Below are 21052 nucleotides of genomic sequence, written 5' to 3' on the forward strand. Positions count from 1 at the left end.
AAGATAAAGATTTTCCAGAGAGTCAGAAAGATCACTGATGAAGATTAGAAAAAGCACAGGTCCCAGAACACTGCCTTGAGGAACTCCAACCTGGTCAGTAAGAGGAGATGAGAGAATTGATGAGAGAGATGAGAGAGATGAAAGGAGGTAGGGGGTGAGTTCCCCTCTGTATTCAAATGTATTCCTTCCATTAACAATGCATTGTCATTGATGTTGACAAAAATGCGGTAGCAACCAGCTGTGTGGCCTTCAACATGAGGACCTGTGTAGCTGAGCTGCTTGGCAGCAATCAGTGATGGTATTCAGTGCAGTGATGTCGAGATGGTAAACACTATGCAAGGATTTCAACTGTTTTGGTGAACAACTCTCAGTTTGATCGGGATTCCTTATGGGGATATTGTCAGCTCCAAACTCCCCAAAGACAGATAATTGATCATAATGTGCCATTACACATTCACAATAACACAGACACTGCATTTGTGTTTTGAGGACCTCTCTTTATTGCGAAACCCTTTACAAATCAAGGTTCATGAAAAACATAGGCAGGAGTGTTCTTCTGATAAACAATTTTACAACAAGGGTGTTCTCTCCATATCACACATGGCAATAAAACATGGACGACAGCAATGATAGAGTAAAAATTGATGTTCAAACCGCCATGGAAAGATGTCATCTGAGCAAAACCAAAAAGGGGAAAAAAACAACAACTAAATAAGATAGAAAACAAAATTCCTAAACACTGCTCACAATCAAAAAACTCAAATGGAACTTGGCTGGATACATGGCAAGAACAGAGACAAGAATTACAAACTGGCAACCTATGGAAGGCCCTGAAAGAAGCACGATCAGTGTGTGTCATGCTATGTGAATTTAACAAACCATTATCAGCAAAACCTTTCCCACAGTCAGAGCACTTTTTATGTGAGCACTCCAGTGCAGGTTGCACTGTGGAAGTTCAAGCTCCATTTAGAAATGAAATCCTTGAAACAAATACATTTGTTAGGATGCTCTCTTTGGTTGTTATCTCCATCGGCGGGTTTTAGGAGGTGGTCGGAAGTTCTCCCAGAACTCAAAATCTCCACCTCCTTTTTCAGATCATCTTTTCAAATCGATGTTTTTGAGAGAAACCTTAATCACATAGAGCATTTGTGAGGATGCTCTCCTGTATGGATCCTCATATGGGATTTCAATTGGCGTTTTTGAGAGAAACCTTAATCACATATCGAGCATTTGTAAGGACGCTCTCCTGTATGGATCCTCAAATGTGATTTCAATTGGCCTTTTTGAGAGAAACCTTCATCACATGTCGAGCAAGGTTGCTCTCCTGTATGGATCCTCATATGTGATTTCAAATGGTTGCTACGAGAGAAACCTTTATCACATATCGAGCATTTGTAAGGTCGCTCTCCTGTATGGATCCTCATATGTGATTTCAAATGGTTGCTTCGAGAGAAACCTTTATCACATATCGAGCATTTGTAAGGACGCTCTCCTGTATGGATCCTCGTATGTAATTTCATACTGCAGCTATGAGAGAAACCTTTATCACATCTCAAGCATTTGTAAGGTCGCTCTCATGTATGGATCCTCATATGTGATTTCAAACTGCTGCTATGAGAGAAACCTTTATCACATATCAAGCATTTGTAAGGATGCTCTCCTGTATGGATCCTCATATGTAATTTCAAACTGCAGCTATGAGAGAAACCTTTATCACATATCAAGCATTTGTAAGGTCGCTCTCCTGTATGGATCCTCATATGTGTTTTCAAACTGCTGCTACGAGAGAAACCTTTATCACATATCGAGCATTTGTAAGGTCGCTCTCCTGTATGGATCCTCATATCTGATTTCAAATGGCCTTTGTGAGAGAAATCTGTATCACATATCGAGCATTTGTTAAGGCGCTCTCCTGTATGGATCCTTATATGTGATTTCAAATGGCCTTTGTGAGAGAAACCTTTATCACATATCGAGCATTTGTTAGGGCGCTCTCCTGTATGGATCCTCATATGTGATTTCAAATGGCCTTTGTGAGAGAAACCTTTATCACATATCGAGCATTTGTAAGGTCGCTCTCCTGTATGGATCCTCATATGTGATTTCAAATTGCCTTTGTGAGAGAAACCTTTATCACATATCGAGCATTTGTTAGGGCGCTCTCCTGTATGGATCCTCATATGTGATTTCAAATGGCCTTTGTGAGAGAAACCTTTATCACATATCGAGCATTTGATAGGGCGCTCTCCTGTATGGATCCTCATATGCGATTTCAAACTGCTGCTTTGAGAGAAACCTTTATCACATATCGAGCATTTGTAAGGTCGCTCTCCTGTATGGATCCTCATATGTGATTTCAAATGGCCTTTGTGAGAGAAACCTTTATCACATATCGAGCATTTGTAAGGTCGCTCTCCTTTATGGATCCTCATGTGTTTTTTCAAATCGCCTTTGTGAGAGAAAACTTTATCACATATTGAGCATTTGTGAGGTCCCTCTCCTGTTTGGATCTTCATATGTCTTTTCAAATTGCTGTTACGAGAGAAATCTTTATCACAGCTGGTGCACTTGTGGGGACGTTTTCCAGTGTGGATCCTCATGTGTATTTTGATGTTACTCGTTGAAGCAAAATCAATTCTACACACATTACACTTATAACGTATTCCCCTTTCTACATCCTTTTTGTGTTTGTTTAATCTAATATTAATCTTGGTGTTGCGAGGCCCAGACATGCACTTGTATTTTATAGGAAGTGAGTCTTGATGTTGTGATTCTTTCTTCATAAAAGGCTTCTTCTTCACTGTCAGGCTGTGCCTGGACCTTGTTTTTCCCATCTTACTTCTGGATTGTTCTGCAGAAACAAAAAACACAACATTTTATTTTTTTGGTCAAAATCAAAATGCAAAATATTTCACACTTTTCCGAAAATTATATATTTTCTCAACACAAAAATAGTACGTATGTTAATTTTTTACATTTCCACTCACCAGTTGCAAAACAAGAAGCACTTCCGTTTGTCATGTTAATATCATCTGAACCTTCCGTTGCAGAAGCACATTTTGAATCTTCTGTGACAGATGAATCATTGTTGTGTTGTCTGCCTTCCACATGCACAGAATAGACATCACCTGTGTACAAATCAGCATAAGTCGTTTGCAGGGAAATGGGATTGAGAACCATCTTGAGAGTTCATCGAACATGTTGTCATGGAATGTATTCTTAAATTCAAATATAAACATTGCGGCAAAACCCCTGCGCGCTCACCTGGTAGAATAAAGCAGTATACTACACTGACTAAGGGTATTTTAAACCGTATCATGGCATTTTTAACCAATTTCAATGGATGCGAGAAGACAGGGCAGCAGGTAAATCATACTAACATCATCATAAGACTTTAAACAAACAAAAAAAGAACTATTTTGGGGGGCAACCTATCCCGTTTGCCCCCTCCCCTACCCCTCAACAATTGATTACCATTTTCTAAATGCCGTGAACAAACGTTGGTACCTCATGGGTCATGAACGGATGGTTGTGGTCAGGTTTAATTGGAATTGCATGTGTAGTTTCTGAAAAGAAAGCATTTATCTATTTTGGGGGTCAAAGCAGGACCCACATGCCCCACACCCTTGTTGATGAGCCCCTTCGACTTCCATTTTCTTAGTGCCATGAACAAACATTGATCCATCACAGGTGATGAAGGTGGTGGTGAAGTTTCTTCGAAATAGTGTGTGTAATTTCAGAGGACAAAGCTAATTCCTATTTGGGGGGGGGGGGGTCAAACGCAGATCCACTTTGAATCCAGCTAAACCCCCTTAGACCTCGATAATTTTAATGCCGTGAACAAACTTTTGTCACAACACAACAAATATCATTTGTGCCAAATTTGCTCGCTATCCTATTAGTGGTTTCGGAGAAGAAGTTGTGAATGTTTATGGATGGACAACGCGCCACCGCATAAGCTCCCGGAACTTCGTTCCAGGTGAGCTAATAATGAAGTTAAAGATTGTTAAAAAAGAAAACTTCCGGAGGTTAAGAGCTTTTGAAGCAGTCTTCTACATCACCCGAAAACACCACCCTATTTAACATGTCCAAGTACTGCTAAACTGGAGGTTATTGGAAGTAACAAGAGGGCGATTTGTGTTCAACAGTGTTTAAGTATTTAAATCAATTCACATAAAATAAAGATTATAAAATTCATTTTTATACATTTTCTGGAATTTATTGGCGTTGCACTGATGTCTATGACATCACTCTGACACATTACATCAGTTATTTGTGCCTGTTATTTGTGTCCTTTACGATGTCATTATCTATATAATAATAGCGTAAGGACTCGACTTTGTTATCCCTTTTACGCCGCACCCAGTGACCCAATGCCCACAGCACTAATGGATTTACGATCTACGAACTGCGCTCTTTGTTTATCACACACAGCCATACTGGAAAAATCTGAATTAGCCGACGTTAGGGCCCAAAAGCATCCGATTAACTGCCAATACGACACCATCTTACGACGCCATCGTATTGGCGTCTGCTGGGCGAAGGCGAAGCAAGCCTTCCGCTGATTGGACAGGTGAAGGCGAAAGCAAGCAGTCCACTGAGTGGACAATCCAGAGCATGCATTTGTGCCGGCGATCGATGTTCATATACGCACTCTTCATTCTCATCTTTCTTCCTAACTCTTACTCGGACAAGCAAATCCCGTATGCCATCCATAATGGTACACTCTATCCATATGCCACATCCTCCCTTCCGTGGATGTTCCACGGGTTTCGGCAGGTTGTAAATAATTCCATGTGGGGAATGTGTTGTTAACGATGATGTCATTGGTGCCATAATGACATCATAATTCGACAGGGACAACGCTTAGTCTGATCAGATTGAAATTTGTTGAGCGTGATCTATGCAACAATTATTTAGAGAATATAAATTGATGATACAATTTTTGGGGTGCCGCTGATATCGCCCCAGATTCGATTCTCACTCCTGTCGTGAATTGTTCTGGACACAGGGTTCTTACTCTTTTAAAACGAGTTTCCTTTTGAGGCCAAAACGGTTTGGCGGTGCCAATTGGGGTACGTACTCTCAATGCACATCAATATTTATTTCTTTGAGATATCGCCTGCTATAAAGCCTTTAAGGTCACTTGAGGTGGGGCCTCCACAAAGGCAAGTATATATATTAGACATTAGACAGAAAGGAGGAGTCTATTGACATTCCTCTTGAATCATGGCAGGTTGAGACAGAGAGGAAGCAGGATGCAGGTAAGGTGTTCCAGAGTAATGCCTTGTGGGGAAAAAATAAACAGAAGAATACATTATAGTCTTACTCCTTGGGACAGATGTAGTGTATGGATCAGAAGAAACTACCAGATGTGTTGAGCGACTGAAAGAATGCTCAGTTGGAACAACCTGATCGACCCTCGGAGCACATTCCGTGGAAATGTCTGTAAAAAAAAAAAGGCTAAAGGAAGCAACAGAGCAACAGAGCAGCAGACAGATAGGTTCCATGGATGATGCAAACTCCTGTCCCACCAGAATGGCAGCACGGTGCTGGATTCTGTCAAGAAGAGAAAGGTGACAGGCTGACGCAACAGCCCAATATGGCAATGATACTCCATGACAGGACGTACAGTGGCCTTGTATAGATGGAGCATAGCAGCTTGAGAAAGGCATCGCCGAGCACGAAACAAGCTGCCAAGTTGCTTTGACACGCTTTTAGCTCTACCAGAGATGTACTTTTCCCAGCTGAGGTTTGAGCTGATATCCAAATCCAAGCAGACAGATTACAGGTGGTTCCAGCAAAGGTGAAGAAACCATAGACAGGGTCGGAAAACAAGGTGATCTTAAACTACAAACAGATAACATGTGGATCTTTTTTGGTTGGGTTTAACAAACCAGTCTTTTCCCCATTTCATCACACTCTCCAAGTCCTGATGGAGAATGGTACTCGCATGGTCACAGGTAGGGGTGTCAAGAAGCGGGTTTCAGGCAGGTGGGGTGCAGGGGAGGGGGAAGAGAGGTCACTGTTTTGGGACCGAGCTTCTCCAGTAATTTTTTAAAAACAGTACAGTGAAACCCCTCATTGGCTTAGCCTCATTTCCTCATCGTTACATTTAAACCTAGAAGGTGATTTTCCTTTTTCTTGCCGGAAACAAAACAACATTTGCCACAGTTACTGGTACAGTTTCAAACCTTACAGAAAATGGTTATTAACCAGAAATGTGCCTTAGAAAGAAATGCGTTTGTATCCTCTTTGTACAAAAATTATTAACCATCTTTAGTCCTGCGGCATAGCAGACCAATTGTTCAAATTGTTCTAAAAGCACCAAAATTGGCACACATGTAGATTAATATATTCTAAACATTTTTGGATATGGAGGCATTCAAGATTAGCCCTGTGGAAGATATGGCGGCCATTGTTCAAAATGGCCGCCATTTACCATTAGCGTCATTACATAGACTTCATTATGTGTCGTTAGTATGGTGCTAGATGGGCCAAAATTCCTTTTTTTTTTACATCAGAATTAACATCAATAAGTGTTTAACAGATATTTAGATACAAAATATCTGTTATCTGTTAAATTTAAATATCTGTTAAATGACAGATATTTAACAGATATTTAGTTTAACAGATACAAACCTCTCGATGACATGCATTGTATCCTCTTGGATGCTTGTGGGTGCATTTGCCAGACTCAGCAGGGCATCAGTGAGTCCTGGCAGCGTGTTCCATGTTGCCCAGGCAGATTTCTTCCCATGTCCGACGAAGGCTGACACAGTATCACACCCTGTGATGGCATGAAACATTGGAAGAGTGCATTTTGAATGAATCTTGAATGAATGAAAAGAGAAAGAAAAAAAAAAGAGAAAAAAAAGAAAAAAAAAAGAAAAGAAAAGAAAAGAAAAAAAAATGAAAAGAGAATCTTGAATGCCTCCATATCCAAAATTGTTCAGAATGTATTAATCTACATGTGTGCCAATTTTGGTGCTTTTAGAACAATTTGAACAATTGGTTTCGTATTTTTTACTATGCCGCTGGGCTACTTCTCAGGTATGTTTTTGCCAATCTTAGGGAGAAATAGTGTTCACCAGTCGTGGGTGCGAATTGACTCAATCGGTCCAAATGTCTCACTATATCCTATATTTTCGATCAAACGGCCAAATAAAAGTGACCATTTGTTTCAAAAAAGTTTTTTGTCTTTCATGAAAGAAAGTTCCATAAAAGGTTATAAAAGAGAGAAAGGGTGGGACCCTGAGGTTATTGCCTCGGGGCCTGTGCTGGCTCTCGACGCCACTGGTCGAGGGTAAGAGGAGACAAGGTTCCTGAGTAGGTAGTATATCGTGTTGATTCATCTGGGTAAATGCTTAATTGAGAAAGAATACAATCAGGCAGATCATCGATATATAACATGAACAATATTGGACCCAACACAGACAGACCCCAAAGTAACTCACATTCGTATTATGAACAGGGGATTACTGTCCGTCATGTACCGCAGAGATTTGACGATTTGCAAGGAAGTCAGAGATTGTATCAAGCAATTTTCTAGAAATGCCATGTGATTTTATCCTTGGAGATGTCGAGAGCAACAACCCTGGTTTCTCCACGATGATCCAAAGTCCCATTCACATGTTCAGTGATTCTGGAAAGAACATCACCAGTAGACCTTGACTGTCTAACGCCACAATGAACATCAGTTAGGAGGTTGTGGGTTTCCAGGTGAGTAATGAACTGTTGTTTTATCAAGGATTCAAACACTTTGCTGACAATGGGTAGAAGGCTAACATGCCGATAGTTTGAAGGATCTGATTACTCACCGGAGCCTTTAAAGACAGGGACGACAGATGCCTGCTTCCAGCTAAGTGGAAACACAGACTTTAACATACACAAGCAACACCGTTTTGAGAGAATAGAAAACAGTTCAAGTGAACACATCTTCAAAGCAATTGTCGGGATTCTACCTGGTGCAGTAGATTTTAAAATATCAGGCCTTTGAACAATCTTAGCAACCTTTCTGTGTGTGCTGATTATAGTGGAAAGCCTCGTATAAAAACGGGAAGGACAAACAGGCAATGTTTGTCCATGGTCTTCAATTGATAATTCAAGTGTGAAGAACACACACTTGAACACACTTCAAGTGTGGAGTTTGCAGCAAAAAACTCAACGAAGAGGTTGACTTTATCAATAAGAGAAGTAAACACTTCAGGGCAATTGAAGAGTACAGGAATTGATGATCGATTACTGTAGAGAACGTCATTAGCAATTCTCCAAAAATCTTGAGAACCGAGCTGTTTATTTGAGATATAATTACAAACAGATTCTGCATATCATCGATTCGATTCTTCAACATTCGTCTGCAGTGGTTGTTCACAAGGTGAAACAAACGATGTGCCTCACTCAAGCCAACACAGTCATACTGTTGGGAAAAGTGATTGCGATGGGCGATAGCAGCAAAACAAGCTGGAGTGAACCATGGCAAAGACTGTTGTTTTACTTGGTAGGTCCAAGAAGGTAGAAAGAGGTCCATACCAACAGAGATACACTCAGTAACTTCCTTCGCAGCTTCAGATGGGTTGAGACAAAGGATTGAGTTCCAGTGAACATTGGCAAGAAAAGAACGCAAGCCATCCCAGTCAGCCTTGCTATATTGGAAGACACGTTGAACACAAAGTTAAATGGACACGATGAACAACAGTTTATGGTGAAGAATAAGAAACCTAAACTTCGATGGCAACATGATCAGAGTTTCCAAGTGGGTGGACAATATTTTGTATTTTTTTTTTTTTGAATACAAAGTCGAGGCTCGTGTGAGAGCCAACACAAAAGACACAAAAACATAAACAGAAACACATAAAACATACAACAGATGGAGCTGGAGACAAGAGCGGGAGAGAGAAGAAAGCACAACAACATAAGAGCTCCGGTGTTCAGGCCTCAGGAGAGCAGTTCACGTTTTGACGACGCGGTCCCGCAAAAGGCTTGCGAGGTCCCCATCGCATCCGGTCCTTTTGAGGCAGACCGGCGGCGAGAGTAGTCGGAGCTCCGTAGCTGGAGCTAGCTCGACGGGTCCTCCGCCGGTCATTCTTCTCCTAGGTGGGCCTCGCAGGAGCGAGGAGAATGTCGGGAACGCTCGTCTGTGATCTGCGTTCATCCGGCCATCGCAAGACTCATGTCCCGCCATTTCCGAAGATCATAATTGAAATTAAGTGTTGTGAAAATCAACCAAATCCACAACTTGTCCCATAGATAGGTTTAATTTCAATTAGATCGTAACATCATCCTGTAAAATACACTATGCAACATATATGTCAGGATCAAGGCATCATATGAGAAAGATTGGATATACATGTATCAGTCAATGCAAGCAAGCCTAGAATATAAGTGGGTACTTACCATTCAATTCTACATGTCATTGTATAAAGTCACAGGAGTGGCCTCGAGTCGCGGACGTCCCGAGGTCTTATAGACACCGCCCAGTGGTTTAAATGAGCGTCACACCTGGGTTCAACTTACATTTTCACCACATACTCATCTGGATTTTGAGATATTCTTGTATCTATAATTATTTTTCTCATAATAGGATACCAATAAGATTTGTTGATGATTTCTAAAAGAGTTTTATATTTCATAACTTTGAGAAATTCATTTTTATTTAATATTTTAAACAAGTCTCTATTTGTGGGTTTAGCAATATCAGTATAAGGCCAGTTTTTAATGACAAAATTCCCATGTATATGTTCCAAATCATAAATTATGGAATACCGATCACCCTTTTCTTGTAGGCATCCTTGAATACAAAGGAATCCTTGAATACAACTTTGAGAAATTCATTTTTATTTAATATTTTAAACAAGTCTCTATTTGTGGGTTTAGCAATATCAGTATAAGGCCAGTTTTTAATGACAAAATTCCCATGTATATGTTCCAAATCATAAATTATGGAATACCGAGCACCCTTTTCATGTAGGAATCCTTGAATACAAAAATTATAATTCTCTTGTAGTCTTCTTCCTGCCATTTATGTATCAGAAATATACGTGAGATTAATATTATGACAGGTAATACCACCCCATCTTCCCACTACCAACTCGGTTTGTATTCCTCGGCTTTCTATCCTTATCTCATGACCTTCCTTCTTTGTCATGCTAACCATCGCTATACTATCATATATTTTTCTTTTCTAAAAACCATGTATTTGTTGTTTATTAATTGTACTTCCACATAAATCCTTATCCTCACCAAATGGATAATATTCTTCTTTACGAGACTGATTAAAATCATGTAGGTCTTCTATGTTTATTGAAAAAGACCAATTATACCCTAAATCAGGCATATCATACCCCCATTTATTAATTCGCATATTAACTATATGTCCTTCTTTATAAAATTCAATTTTAAGCAGGTAGTTAAATTCAATGAGGAAAGGTGTATGGTCAGTATAACCAGGTGTTGTGGTTGTAAATTTTACTTGTTTAACAAAATGTGCTGTTTTCTTTAAAATATATATATATTGTGATAAATCACTGAATCTAATAAAGTCATTCACATCTGTAGGGTTTGGATAATTGATTAATTTATAAGTATTCTTCATATTAATATTTTTACTTATACTATATTTTTGTCGTTCAGCCTGTGCCTTTGTATAATAATTTGATAAATCAATATCCTGAGAGGATTTTCCAAAGATAGAACCATCTTTTCCAACATAAGTCATTTATATTAGATTTAAAATGATATCATAAAAATTTTCATTATTGTTGAGTTGAAATAGTACATATAAACATAATTGACCATAACATTTAGAATTAATTTCTTATACTTGAAATGTTTGATAAACACCATTCTGTAAGAATTGTATTACTTCAACAGGTGGTGGCATACCATAACTATCAAAATAATATATATCCTGACTATGATGAATACAAACCCAATGAGAACCATTCTGTGTGTTTAAATTCATAATAATATTCTTTGTATTATTATTTATATGTATTAATTCATCTCTCATACAAATAACCACATTATCAATTTTTAGTGTTTTACAATACTTAGCTAGTTCTATATTTGACGTTGTATTCTTTCCAAATTGTTTCAACCATTTATCCATTTATTTATGAGAAAGATACAATCCATTACCCCGTTTAGTTAGTTTAACACCCGCTTGAGCGATAGAGGAAAGCATATCTCCAACCAACAATCTAGCTTTATCAGGTAGACTTTCAAGTTTTTGAGCAAACTTTACAATTACACCACTTCCACTAATTTGTTTCTCCAACTCCTTGTTATGTCTTTCCAATTCTTTTTGAGCTTTTAGTTGTGCCTTCCTTTCGTTATCAGTTTTTACCGCTGCTGAAATACCACCAGTCAATGCTCCTGCCGCACTTAAACCAGCAAATAAAGGAATTAGAAACGGGAGAAATCCTCCTCTTGACTCGTCTATTGAATATTTCTTTAACATAGGTTTCGTCATTTTAATTTTAAGTGAACCAGTATCATTTAGTGTTTTTACTTGTGTGTGTGTGTGTGAGTAAAACATCAATTCTTACAGCTCCTTTTCTTTGAATTGTATTAACATTAATAATACAAGGCTTTTGATTTTGAATACAAGATGTTAATTTATTAAGATTGATTTGATTAACATATACCCCTACCATTTATTTATGAGAAAAAACCTATGTGATATTAATCATAACACCATTATCTGTATTAATCTGTAATTCTGTTTCTTCCAAAAGCAAACAATAAGCATTAACTTCTTCATTCTCTCCTCTTTCAATGTATAGAGAAGTATCCACTCTATTAGACTTTATAGTTTCCTTTTGAGAACTCAGGTCAATTGTGTAGATTGTATAAAGTTTTTGAAACGCAACCATATCCAAAATAGGGTTATTATTACCATTACTTTCACACACGTTTTGGTAAGACTTGTTGGCTTCCGCATAATCATTTTTTTCCCAATTAATTTCCAATCTATCTTGCGGATAAAATGTTCCATCAAGAGAAACCCGAAGTTGTTTCACCTTCGCATTATCACACAGCGCATTATTCTTATTAGTACCATCCTCCCCATCTGGTTTTTTTAAAAATGAGCCAGAGGTATCGTGGCTTTCCTTGAAGAACACCTAAATTCCAAGTGTAGGTAGTGTGTTCCAGTTTAACGTGTTGACATCTTCTTTTAAGGTATGATACATTTAGCGGGGTCTTTGAGTTAAGGCTTTTATTTAACATCTCTTCCGTTTTAAGATTAGGAGTATATTCACTGATATACCAACACAAATCATTAATAACAAATTTATTATCGTCGCCAAAAGCATTTTCAGCCCCAAAAAGCAACCTATTTACATTATCATTCCTCTGCAGTTGAAATCTAATTTTAAGACCATACAAAACTTTATCATATTCACAAAATCCAAATATACCTTTAAGAGGTACTGCTATGGTAAAACTATTATCTGCTTTTGTTTCATCATTATACATTGCCTTCCTTTGAATATAACCAGGGTCAGCATTTGTTCCCGTTGACATATCAGGAATAAAACCTTCAACAGCTCCCTTACCCATTCTATCACGAAACGAATATAGTGTAAATTTCATCATTTCAGATGTAGCAGAGACATAATCAACCGCTTCAACCTCTTGTGTTCCAATATACAGGCGAACACTATCAAACATTTTCCAGAAGAAATCATTTACGAGTGTAGCATTAGTATTATTCGCAGCCTTAGTGAATTGAAATTTACACAACAAGAAACTATCAGCTATATTCAAGTAAGTTTGTTGATTATTTATTTCAAAACTTTTTGTTCCGTTTGAATTTCAGTCTGTTCCTGTTTTCGCATTTACCTTAAAATAGTCTTCCTTTTTAGTGGAGTTTGAAACGATAATCGTATCATCCAAATCATAGATACTATCAATCGCTTCCATACTTGTATTTATATAGCATTAAAATCGTTGAAACCCAGACCCGAGTATTTTAATGATTTTTTGCCGTTCTTGTGAAGATGGTTGAGTTTTACCTTTTTTAATTTCTTTGATTGCTTGTAATTTATGAGACTCCTTTTGAGCATCTTTTATACTCTTTATAGCACCCGCTACATTGCCCAAGACAGAAGCAGTTGAACCAATTCGGTCTTTGTGTTTAAGAATGGTCGAACCAATACCCATTAGAGTATCAATTATCCCATCTCCTTTATTTCTAAATTGATGTCCCACACCCCGTTGTCTCTTTGGTTTATAGTATCCTCTACGAAGAAACATACATTCACCCTTATGGTATGGTGAAAGGAACATCCCACCCCCTGTAATTATTTTATATTTTCCCAACTCGTGTTTTCTCACAATAACCATTATTTATTTATTGAAAAAGTTCACGTAGGTGAATTCTGATGGATATAATTTCATCATTGAAAGAAATAATTCGATTATCTTGGTCGGTTATCCTAAAATTTACTCTGTATATGGTTTTTCCTGACACAGGTAAATAGACAAGATTTTTTGGTTCCATATTAAATTTATAACCAATCGGGGTTGAGTATGCACTGAATGAAAATATTGTATTTGTTCTTATTCCATCGTTATAAGCACCATCAATCAAATCGCAATGAATTAATACTGAATTTATACTGGAGGATATTTGAATGACATTATCACTGTAAATTGTCCCGTTAGTTTCAATCTTTTATGAAGAGAAACCCAATAGCTCTCTGAACGAATTTTCAATGGTGAACTCAACAGTATAATTATTTTTAAGTTTAAGAGTTGATTTTGAAGTGTGTTTTTGAATATCTATTACCATATTTTTTGGTTCATCACCTTGTTCTTTCATAAGGCGAGTGACCTCAGAAGATATTTGAGAAATCTCGTAAGTTCCGGGTGAAACGGTTATAGTTTTACATCCACTTCCTGGATTATAACTAAACTTGTTGTTTTTCTCTGTGATATTAAACAAGGTATTATACGTCTCCATTGACAACAAAGATACCTCATATGAGGTAAGGGGTCAAGTTGTAGTGGGTAAGGGAATGATGCTGTGTAATCACTTGTTGTAAAATTAAAACTAAGAATTGTGCTTCTCATCTTATTTAATATCTAATAAAATATATTTGTATTGACATTTATTAATTATTTTCATATTCATCAACAGGTCTAAAATGGCAGATGTTTCATTAAAACAATTGTTGTTTCCAGCCTTCTTACTACCTAACAACAATAATAGCCTATTAACTAATTGTGATGGGTCATTTGGAAGAAAGCTAACACCCGAACCAAGCTTACTTAAAGCATCAATAATATGTTTCTCCTTCTCAATCTTCTTACTTTTACCGGCAACATAAACTCCATAATCAAGTGAGTTTACTAAATCAATATATACCCTATCTTCCGCATTTTCCATATCAAGTGGTTCATCAAAATATTTTGAACCGCTGAATCCGGAGTTTGTTAGAAGAAACATTAATCTTGGAGTTAATTCAACATTTGGTTGAGCAGAACTTAAGAACACCAATTTATCATTAAATATCAAAAACTTTTCTTTCACAAGATGGAACTGTGCTGGTTCTTCGGTTGGAATGAGACCTGCTCTGGTTTTTGAACCCGCCGAATATTCATTGTTTTGAAGAGCTTCCACAACATAATTAGGTGGTTGATTTACCTCCTCAAGTTTCCGAAATAATCCTTCATCATCATATTCTAATTCTCCAAGTTCTTGCGCCGTCATTTGACTAAAATCTTTGAGCATTTGAAGTTTTTTTTGGAGTAAATTCTACTGTGGGAACTGTAGGTGAGTGTTGAGTTTTCAAAATTGGTTTAAAAAATTTCTCTTGTTTTCTTTCAAAGGCTTCTTCACCAGTTAGTTTCTGTCTCCATTTCTTCTTTATCTCTTCCTGTTGCTTTACAACTTTTGAAACTAATTGTTGATGTTCCTTAAACTTTCTTGCTCTTTCTTCGGCATTCATTTAGTGTTGAAAAATATCATTTAATGAATTGTAAAGGTCAATGGTAAAATTTTCCTTTTCTTCATCATTATAGTAAATGTGTTGAAATAAATCCTTTTCTTTAAATATTTCATCAAATTCTTTACTGGTATTAATACGAGTTGTTATTTCTTCTTCACTAATACTTGTATCTCTGCTTTTCATACATTTGCGTTGAGTCTCCTCATCGATATCAAATCCGAATGATAAAATCTTAACTCCATCACCACACAATTGTTTAATAAATTTGTCTCATTCCTTCAGGATTAGTTTCTAAAATCCCAAGACCATTAGATTTTAGTTTATTTAACTCACTCTTACAATGTGAATATTTTGTAGAACCAAGAGAGACCTCCTCAAATATTTGACCTTCGTTCCTCAATCGCATATGTTCCTCCATTGAAATGTAGTAACAATCTTCACCTTATACTTCTCCAGGTCACATGGTTCTAGTTGTTGTAGATACAATACGAATCACAGGATGTTAAAAAAAAAAAAACTTACACTTTTCATTTTTACTATTCAAGAGTTTAGATTTATGAAAGTTCTTTCCAGAAGCAGATTTACCCACACAGTTAATAATAATTGTTGTCATTTATATATGTAATTGTGTTTAAAATAAAAATACATCCTTTAATATCTCATCTTGTTTCACAACAATATATTTATATTTTCCAATCGTGTGTTTGATATAATTTTCAAATTCTTTTTACTACATAACGTAGAGCAATTATCTCTCCAAAAATTATTTACATCTATTGAATTTAACTTAAATAAAACAAAAGTATTGGCATTGTTTCTTATTGAGCGTCGAGGGAGTTGAAAATATGACTGACTAAGATAAATACAATTACAAGAAGAATGTCTCCCTCTTGTATAGTAGCTATCCATTACTGTTCGGTTTCTCTCATTAACACAATCATCAAAGATAACGAGGTTCTTTTTTGATTTATCTAAATATTGAGGTGAAGGTATATCATCCGTATTATCACTGAGAATACAAGTTATGGGTTTTGATTTTGATTTCTGTGTATCACAAAATCGTTGTATTATATCCTCAATGTTGTAATCATTTAGTTTATTTTGAAGTTTAAATAAACCAATAATGTCTTCCTTTTTAAGACCCGCATTAAAACCTTGTGATAGTAGTTGATACTCGGGTTGAAAACTTGACTTCGTAAAAATTATTAAATTATCATAATCTAAAAAATTAGGACCAAGGAGCATCTTTAAAAGTAAACAGGTTTTTCCACATCCGCTTGAACCAACTATTAGACATCTCAATGAATTTGGAATGTTTTTATGGTTATTAAATTTTATCTTATTTTCCCAAATGGGTAAAAAATCATTCATTTATATATTTGGAAAACAAGTCATCTAACTTTTTTTGAGCTATTTTAGAAACTCTATATTTTATCCTGAGTTCGGGTTTAATTTCAAAATAATTCATTATTTTATTTATATAGTATCTTGTATTAACATTTCCATTAAAATTATTTTGAATAATAAATATCATTAAACCCTGATACATTTCCTCAATACAAATAGTCTCTTCCCTTGAAAGAAATGGTGTATTATCATCACAATACTTAACATTCATCTCTCTTATTAATCTTGTAAAGTAATTCATTTTTGGTTCTAATTTAAAAGAGTTATATATTTTTTAATATTTTTTATTATCATTAATTAAAATTAAATCACAGAAAATACATTGTTTATATGAACACTCATTATTAAGCCCTATTCTATCACAAGCCGGACAATTCTCTAATTTATCATATGGAGAGTCTGGAAATTCTAAATATCCTTCAGAACTTATCATATTTATATGGTAAATTTTTACTTAAACTAAATGCAAGTTTATTAGCCAATAAATACAATGTTTCAAAGCACAAAAGACAAATTTCAATCAATCTCTACCTCGGTGGAAGATATAGAAAAATATGTCAAATATGTTAAATTGAACAAAGATAAATATGGAAATTTTTGGGTAAAACCAGTTATGGAAAATAACATGAGTCCCTCTATTTCATTTAAAAGAAGAGCCTATCCTGTAAAGTCATCACTCAAGGTAAGTCTTACAAAAGTATCTCCACCTCTACTGGCTATTCTGACAAGACTAGAATCTAAAATTGATCCTGAGGCTTTAAAGATGTATGATAAGACCATCGACAATTCTCGTGGAGACATTTGTATATACCTTAATAAACCCAAAGGTATTGAAATAAATAAAGATGTAAATATTTCTGGGACTTTGTCTCTCAGAACACTTATTATTCATGATTATTTGAAAATTACATTCAATTTGAGTCATGTTGTAGTTGATTCTGTAATTGAAAGAAAGTGTATTGATATAAATGGAAATTGTGTTTCTTACTAATTAAATGAGTAGTTATTCCGAAGAAGACTTTTTCAGTGATTCTGAATTTGATACTGAAAGCCTCGGATCAGAAGAAAGCTTTAGTATCTGTTCAGATGATAGTTATGAGAGTAGTTTTATTGATGATTCCGATTACTATATAGAGTTTAGTGATGGAGAAATATGAAGTTTTTTCACTGTATAAATAGCATGAATTCTGGTTATTGTTCCGCCTGTGATAAACAGTACAATTGATATGATACTCATATCAGGACCATTAAACATGCTATCAATACATCTGATAAGAGTAAAAATATGATAAGATGTGAACCTTGTAATAAGCTAATTAGAGTACTTGATAAAAGGAGACATAAACAAACAAAGCACCATTTAGATAATGTTCTTAATGGTTATAAAGAAGAAGAGATGGAACATTGTGATCTTTGTGATAAGGATATGAAGAACACTAGTTATAGATATCACATCTTAACCAAGAATCATATGAATAAGTTGCCCCAAATTTAATTGAGTTTCCTGACTCTTGTTTTCAATTTTTTCATGTTTTATTTTAATTAAAAGATAACCAGTAAATAGTGAAGTTTTTTTTTACTATATAAATATGATGAATTCTACTTACTGTGAGAGTTGTGAGCAGAACTACAAACATATCAATAAACATTATAAAACACAAAAACATTTAAAGAGTATAGATAATAAGTATTGTAAGATTTGTAAGACATGGGTTCTGAGAAGTGGGTATGATCAACACTTAGATACTCAAAAACATTTGAAGAATCTCAAACCAAAGGTTCTTCCAAAGGTCTATTGTGAATGCTGTCAACACTACATCCTCAAGAAGGATTGGAAGCGTCATGAGAAGACAAAGAAACACCAAGTTCCATATTATGAGATTGAAAATTTAGATGGTGCTTTCAAAGGAAATATTAAAATTAGATTGTTCCATTTCAAAGATCCAGTCCCCCGTTCTCTGGGAGCTGCTGTTGATCTTACAAAGGAAGGAATAGATGATCAGATTGATGAGACTATATCTGAAATGGGAAGTTGTAAATATTATTTGGGGGATAAATTGGTTCTTCGTAAAAAGGAAGATCCACCATTTAACTTATACCTACATACAACAACTTATATGGTACATAATAAGAATGATTATGATAGAAATAAAGAACAGGTCTTTAATGAGCTTAAATATAGTGAATTTGATATTGATGATCTTATTGTCGGAAGCGGTCTCACTGTTGAAAAGGTTCTGTTTGTTGATGTTCACATTTTAAAATCTGATCCACTACAAGCAAGATCATATATTCAACTTCCTAAAATCATCAAAGATAAAAATGCTATAGTAAATATTCGGAATGCTGATAACAAATGTTTCGTGTGGTCTGTACTAGCATATCTACATCCAGCAAAAGAACATGCTGAAAGAGTAAGCAATTATATGAAATATGAAAATGAATTGAATATGAAAAATTTGAAATTTCCGATGACTCTTAATAATATTCCAAAGTTTGAAAAGTTAAATAATATTTCTATAAATGTCTATGGGTTGACTGAAAAGAATAAAGTGCAGATTTTACAAATCTCAGATTATGAGAAAGAAAAACATGTTGATCTCTTGTATTTCCGATCTGGTGAAATTGAACATTATGCTTATATCAAGAACTTTTCAAGATTAATTAAATCACAAGTCTATTCTAGAAAATGTAAAGTTTATCCATGTCATCGGTGTTTGAATACATTTCATTCACAGGAGAGATTGGATACTCATAAACAATATTGTTCAAATGAGAAAGCAACAGTCATTACACTTCCAAAGCCTGGTTCTAAAATTTCATTCAAAGATAAAAATAAAACAATTAAACATCCTTTTGTGATATATGCTGATTTTGAGAGTATCTTGGAGAAAATAGCAACAGCGGCTCCAGATCCAAAAGAATCATACACAAATAAGTATCAAAAACATACTCCTTGCGGATTTTGTTATTATATCAAATCATCCGTTGGTGGTGAATATAACAAGTTAGAAGAGTATAGAGGCTCAAATGCCCCAGAGGAGTTTGTGAAACGACTAGAAAAAGACTGTTAGATTAACCACGATAATGAGAGAAACCAATAAACCAATGTACTTGACGAGTGAAGAGAAAAGGAAATTTAGAAAAAATAATGTCTGTCATATTTGTGAGGAGAAAATTGGTGAAAGCCTAAAGGTTAGAGATCATTGCCATCTCACTGGTAAATATAGAGGTCCGGCTCATCAAAGTTGTAATATTAATTATAAACTCCCCTCGTTCATTCCTGTCTTTCTTCATAACAACGCTCATTATGATACACACTTGTTTATTAAAGAGTTGTCAAAGACTCCTGGGAGTATCAGTGCTATTCCAAGTACAAATCAAAAATACATCTCCTTTACAAAAATCTCCTTTACAAAAAGGAAATTTAGAAAAAATAATGTCTGTCATATTTGTGAGGAGAAAATTGGTGAAAGCCTAAAGGTTAGAGATCATTGCCATCTCACTGGTAAATATAGAGGTCCGGCTCATCAAAGTTGTAATATTAATTATAAACTCCCCTCGTTCATTCCTGTCTTTCTTCATAACAACGCTCATTATGATACACACTTGTTTATTAAAGAGTTGTCAAAGACTCCTGGGAGTATCAGTGCTATTCCAAGTACAAATCAAAAATACATCTCCTTTACAAAAATCATTCCAACAAGACCAACTACAAGAATTCGATTATTGGATACATATAAATTCATGGCTAGTCCTCTTGCTAACCTAGTTTAAAATTTGAAATTTTTTTCCATGTTTGGAGAGTAATTATGAGGATACGGAACTCCTAACACAAAAGGGAATTTACCCGTACGACTATATGGATTCATTTAAAAGATTTGATGAAAAGAAACTTCCTCCAAAAGAAGATTTTACAATATTCTAAATAATAGCAATGTTTCAGATGATGATTATGTCCATGCTCAAAATGTTTGGAAAAAATACAATATCAATAACATGGGTGATTATCATGATCTCTATCTCAAGACTGATGTCCTTCTTCTAGCAGATGTATTCGAAGCATTTAGATCCGTGTGTCTTTCTGGATATGGCTTGGACCCTGCTCATTATTTCACAGCACCAGGTCTTGCTTGGAGTGCTATGTTAAAAATGACTAAACAAGATTTGGATTTGATAACCGATGTTGATATGCTCCTGATGATAGAGAGAGCAAAGAGAGGGGGAATTTCACAAGTCTGCTCATCAAGATATTCAAAAGCAAATAACAAATATCTTCCAGATTATGATCCAAAGAAAGATAGTTCCTATCTCATGTATTATGACGCCAACAATCTCTATGGGTGGGCAATGTCCCAAGCACAACCTTATGGAGGATTGAAATGGGAGAGTGATCATGAGGGTGTTCTAGAAAAGATTCTGAGTTCAACACAAAAAGAGTTGGATGAAAGGAAAGAAGGGTAATTCCTGGAGGTTGATCGAAAGTATCCAAAAGAACTCTTTGAGAAACATAAAGATCTTCCTTTCGGGTGTGAGAAAGAATGAACAAACCCAGAGTGGTTGAGTGAATTTCAGAAATCATTTGATAAGGACTCAAGCACAGAAAAACTTTTAACAACATTCTTTGATAAGAAGAACTATGTACTACATCAGAGAAATCTTTTACAATTTGTGAAACATGGTCTAAT

At 35.6% G+C, this 21052-nt stretch overlaps 1 protein-coding gene and 1 pseudogene across 1 annotated transcript in view; both read right to left on the reverse strand.

Moving 5' to 3' along the window:
- The window catches only part of LOC137419063 (uncharacterized), a 1330575-nt gene that overhangs the window by 134660 nt on the left and 1174863 nt on the right, over window positions 1-21052 (reverse strand). The window lies entirely within an intron of this gene.
- LOC144889913 (uncharacterized) overlaps window positions 1212-21052 on the reverse strand; it is a 57625-nt pseudogene continuing 37784 nt past the window's right edge.

This window comes from Myxine glutinosa, chromosome 1 (assembly GCF_964187855.1).
Source record: "Myxine glutinosa chromosome 1, kmMyxGlut1.1, whole genome shotgun sequence".
NCBI lineage: Eukaryota > Metazoa > Chordata > Myxini > Myxiniformes > Myxinidae > Myxine > Myxine glutinosa.